At 46.6% G+C, this 5,517-nt stretch overlaps 1 long non-coding RNA gene across 1 annotated transcript; it reads left to right on the top strand.

Annotated features, from left to right (window-relative positions):
* Nucleotides 1-4,531: 4,531 nt before the first annotated feature.
* On the top strand, nucleotides 4,532-5,181 carry LOC121685364. Its single transcript, XR_006023344.1, has 2 exons — nucleotides 4,532-4,947; nucleotides 4,990-5,181. It is a non-coding gene; the product is annotated as an uncharacterized LOC121685364 (long non-coding RNA).
* The last annotated feature ends 336 nt before the right edge of the window (nucleotides 5,182-5,517 follow it).

Below are 5,517 nucleotides of genomic sequence, written 5' to 3'. Positions count from 1 at the left end.
AAGAAGCCCTGACAGGGCTCAGTGATGCCCAGTGGAGTTAGCCTTGCCCAGTGGAGTTAGCCTTGGCCGGTGGAGTTAGCCTTGGCCGGTGGAGTTAGCCTTGCCCAGTGGAGTTAGCCTTGCCCAGTGGAGTTAGCCTTGCCCGGTGGAGTTAGCCTTGCCCGGTGGAGTTAGCCTTGGCCGATAGTCCAGACGAGTTCACCTGCAGGTGCTGTTCTAGTGTTCTAGTCCGGATGAGTTCACCTGCAGGTGCTGTTCTAGTGTTCTAGTCCGGACGAGTTCACCTGCAGGTGCTGTTCTAGTGTTCTACCCCGGTGGAGTTCACCTGCATGTGTTCTAGTCCAGAGGATTTCACCTGTAGTGTGTGTTGTTTTCATGACGCAGGGGCAGCTGCATCCGTATCAGCACTGGCTGGTGCCATCGGTGTGCCGTTTGCTCACGCTCTTGTACAGAGTCTCTATGTTTTTGATTTCTGTAGATTACAAACCCAATGTTGGATTGTATTTCTAGCATTTAGCGCAGTGTGAGTCCGTAATGGTCTACGTGTAGCACCAGATAGACCTACTCGGTTCTATGTTCCTGCACTCTGTCCCTGAGGCTTGGTTCTATGTCCCTGACGCTTGGTTCTATATCCCTGACGCTTTGTGTTCTACTGTAGCACACTGTCCTGGCTAGCGTAGTTACAATGTTTCAAGGGCTTTGTAATATACAATGCAACCTTTTAGTTTTCTTTGCACAATTCCAGATGTAGTCGTCTTATGAGTCATGTTGGCTAGAATTGTAGTTTTCACACAGCTTTGAAACTATGGTTACCGTAGAACCAAACTTTTTCTCACCAAAAACTTCCGAACCTCTCACTTCCTCACAAATCACTCCGTTCCGGCGTCTTGTGACAGAATCCCACTCCTCTTGTTCTGTCCATTCTGTCCACTGACAGGACGTCTATCGTGCTTCCTTTCTCGCATTCCTCGCTGAAGCTTGTTCCTCCATCCCCTCCCCATTCAGTCATGTTGATTTGAAAAAAGAAAAATCCTAGAATGTGAAGTATTTTATATCGCAGCATCAGTCATTGTGAGGAAATAGGAGCTGCTGCTAATCGCTACGTGTGCAAAGTGAATCTAATGAAAAAGCCATGGCTGTCCACTCACTGGCTGGCGTGCTGAGCTGTGTTTGTGTTTGTGTTTGTGACTGAATGCAGTGACTGACTGGAGCCAGTGGGGTGGAGAGCAGTGCAGGACAAACTTCCTCAAGTTAACTAATCACGTTTGAAATATGCCTGTTTATTTCTGTATATACAGTATTTAAAAGAATATTGTACAGGTTTTTAGCCTTATTTTAGCAGCTTAAAAGCAGAGCATGAACCGTGTGGCTGTGTGTTTGAGTGAATATGTGTGTGTGCACTTGTATCCTTGTATGAGTGTGTGTGCGCAGGCTTTTGTGTGTGCGCATGTGTGTGTTTGTGTGTTACAAGCACATGTGTATCACCCTCACCAGCTCATATATATATAGTAAACACAGAAAAGGGAGAAAAGATGAGAGAATGTATGATGCCCATATGTGGTTCTGTAATCAACTTTGCTTTTTTTTTTTTTTCAAAGAGAAAGAAAAAAAAACTTGAATACCTTTTGCCCTTAACAGGACTAATGCTTGTGCTTGTGCGGTTTGAATTGAGGGATTCTGTGTTTTGGTTTCAGCAGTAAGTGCTAATCTATTAGCCCTGGTTGTGTAGTGCCCATCATTCCTGAACCTTTACTATGAGCAATAGCAGAACTCGCTAATGAGCGCGATCAGGCGCACTAGCCCTTTGTGTTTAGCATCATGCTTCAACAACACAGAGGATCTGCTTCCACGCCTCACACCCAAATGCTCAATAAAAAACCCAACTCACACAATCACTCTCAGACTCATCCCTTTGCATCTTTTATCCAGAACAGTAACAAACGCTACACTTTTAATATTTGAAACATTTTTGTGTAAAATCTTGCAGTGCAGTAGGTGTATGTAAACAATTGGATCCATTAGGCACTGACTGATTAAAATGTCTAAAAACGATCTGAAAAAACAGCGTTCTTCCAGGAAGCAGCTGACATAGCATGCCTGAAAACATTTATCGCAAAGAATGATATCACCATATCGACATACAGACAACACGGTCTGAAAACTCAATCTTAGGTATGTCCTTAGGAAGGCCTTTGGAAATGTAATAATCTTATAATCAGAATAGTGCCTAAATATTTGACCTTGTCACATATCAGAATCCCTTCGGCTTCTTAGAAATGAGTTAGAAGCATGGCTGCCAAAGACCCCTCAAGTGGCTGCAATATGATAGGCTCTGAGGATTTATGGGGGTTGGACAGTGTGTTCTCTTTAGCAGAGTTTAACCAATGGAATGCTAGCGTTTGTGTTGCATCTCAGAAGTCACATCATTGGCTGTTTGGAGGCAAACTGTTGAAAATGGTCCAATGGGAGCCTTTCCTTCCTCGTCTGAAGCATGGGGGATCTCTTTTCTGATTGGTTGATAATGTATGCCGACGCCTTGCTTGTCTCTGCAGTTGCTAAAGCTAAAGAGTGAACTGTGTGTTCGCTGATCCGTGTAATCTCACCCCCATGTCCTATGGCTCTGCTCTGAAGCTATGCACGGCCCGCATGAGAGTCGCACACCTGGTGACCAACGAAGACTCTTGCTCTTTTATCCCACTGCTCTTCCTCACTCACTGGAGCCGCCCAGGGTTGCTGGGATACGGGGTGGGTGGGGATTTGGATTTATCTTCACCAAGAGGGACTGTGCTTTCAATGCCATCTGAAGCCACTCCCCATTTCCCATGGACCACCCCTAGCCCCACCCACTCCCCTGATCCAGGAAGTGATAAACTAAGAAATGCCTAGTCCACTGGCATGTGTGCATGTTTGACATTCACACACACACACACACACACACACGTACACTTTCACACGCACACACTCCTGAGCATATCCTAACACCTGCTCATCCAACAGTTGACCTTAATTGAGTGATTTGAGCTTAGTCACTATGGCAACTCAGAACATGACCTTTCAACCTTGAAGGACGAAGTCACTCAGCCTGTCAGTGAGAGTGGGGTCCCCATGGCAACTGAAGTGGGGGTGACTGAGAGTGGGGTCCCCATGGCAACAGAAGTGGGGGTGACTGGTGCTTCCCCTGAGACTCCAAGCAAGAGCTGCACAACGGCCCCACGTGCTCTTCTACATGTCCACCGCCATCCCTGAAGATCTCTGAGGAGCTCGCCGTGTGTGTGTGTGTGTGTGTGAAACTTACAGAGCTGGTGTGAGGGTGTCCCAACATAGCACCATTGTACGATAACTGTTGCCAAACAGCAATGGAAAAGCCAACTGTGCTGCGTCGACTTTTCCAGTTTCTGTCTTCATGTACTTCTTTCCATCTTTCCTTTCTCCTTTATTTGTGTCCTCCTCCTCTCTCACCCTGGAACATGTTTATTTGTGTCCTCCTCCTCTCTCACCCTGGAACATGTTTATTTGTGTCCTCCTCCTCTCTCACCCTGGAACATGTTTATTTGTGTCCTCCTCCTCTCTCACCCTGGAACATGTTTATTTGTGTCCTCTCACCCTGGAACATGTTTATGTGTGTCCTCCTCTCTCACCCTGGACCATGTTTATGTGTGCAGCTAAGATGTTCCACCTAATACACTCAGTCTACAGCTTCTTTGTACTCAAATAATTTGATGTCAAATGTATTATAAACTGACATAAAAGGTATAAATATATTTCACATCATGTTTTACTGTGTTTTGTTTTTGATTCTCTCTGACGCAGTAAATGTGTGTCAGGTTTTGTGTGATCATAGCAACAGACACAATCATTTCACAATTATTTATTGGTGTATGTGTAGGTTAGAGTCTTGACTAAACACATACAGTATATCAGTGTATGTGGCTTCCCAGTTAACCAGGTCAGACGGACTCTTTCCCTGACCCAGTTTCTTCTGTTTCTAGAGAGGGCACTGCAGTGGAGCAGGGGACTCCTCTCCTCTCCTCTCCTCTCCTCACATATCTCCTCTCCGCTCCTCACATATCTCCTCTCCGCTCCTCACATATCTCCTCTCCGCTCTTCTCCTCTCCTCACATATCTCCTCTCCGCTCCTCACATATCTCCTCTCCCTCCTCCTCTCTCCTCACATATCTCCTCTCCCTCCTCTCTCCTCTCCTCACATATCTCCTCTCCCCTCCTCCTCTCTCCTCTCCTCTCCTCTCCTCACATATCTCCTCTCCTCCTCTCTCCTCTCCTCTCCTCTCCTCACATATCTCCTCTCCTCTCCTCCTTCTCTCCTCTCTCCTCTCTCCTCTCCTCCTCTCCTCTCCTCTCCTCCTCTCCTCTCCTCTCCTCCTCTCTCCTCTCCTCTCCTCTCCTCTCCTCTCCTCCTTCTCTCCTCTCTCCTCTCTCCTCCTCTCCTCTCCTCTCCTCTCCTCTCCTTCACTCCTCTCAGGATGGCTTCGCTCTCCTCTCCTTTTCTCAATTCCACTACACTCCTTTCCTCTCTTCTCTCTATTCTGTTCTCTCCTCCTCTCCTCTTCTCTCTATTCTCTCCATCCCTCTCCTCTCTGTTATCCTCTTCTCTGTCCCCTGCTCTTCATCAGCACAGTCAGTGTGTTTCACCTATAGGTCCTATAGGGTTGGACTAGTCTACTGCTCGTGCACCTATAGGGTTGGACTAGTCTACTGCTCGTGCACCTATAGGGTTGGACTAGTCTACTGCTCTTGCACCTATAGGTCCTATAGGGTTGGACTAGTCTACTGCTCGTGCACCTATAGGGTTGGACTAGTCTACTGCTCGTGCACCTATAGGGTTGGACTAGTCTACTGTTCGTGCACCTATAGGTCCTATAGGGTTGGACTAGTCTACTGCTCGTGCACCTACAGGGTTGGACTAGTCTACTGCTCGTGCACCTATAGGTCCTATAGGGTTGGACTAGTCTACTGCTCGTGCACCTACAGGGTTGGACTAGTCTACTGCTCGTGCACCTATAGGGTTGAACTAGTCTACTGCTCGTGCACCTATAGGGTTGGACTAGTCTACTGCTCTTGCCATTTGCACACAAAGAAGGAACAACTGTAACTGCAATCTCTAAATGCCAAGTATCCACCATCCAACTGTCTTCAAATAAAACCTAAATGTATTTAAACATATTGCTTTGTGCCTTTCTGATCTCTTCTTGCTGTTCTACTTGGCCTTCGTTCATGCAGGTCGAGATTGACTCTTGAGTGGCTTGAGGGAATTGACCGTTTGTCCTAGTCTGTCTATGCCATTTGCTATTCCTACATGGATTACATCCACGGCTGTCATGTACTGTATATTTTCTCCAAACCAGAGAAAATATATTCACCTGGGCCCCGAACTTTCAATTGTGAAGCCCTTAAAGATGCTTTCCTTCACTGCCTATTTGGCGTAAATGTTCTCCTTAACAGGAGACCTTAATAAGTGCATGCTGTGTTTACAGCTACTTGTGCCGCACAAGCTCAGTG

The sequence above is a fragment of the Alosa sapidissima genome, chromosome 16, assembly GCF_018492685.1.
Source record: "Alosa sapidissima isolate fAloSap1 chromosome 16, fAloSap1.pri, whole genome shotgun sequence".
Taxonomy (NCBI): Eukaryota; Metazoa; Chordata; class Actinopteri; order Clupeiformes; family Clupeidae; genus Alosa; species Alosa sapidissima.
The sequence above is the reverse complement of the archived record's forward strand: the minus strand, read 5'-3'. Positions and strand labels throughout refer to the sequence as shown.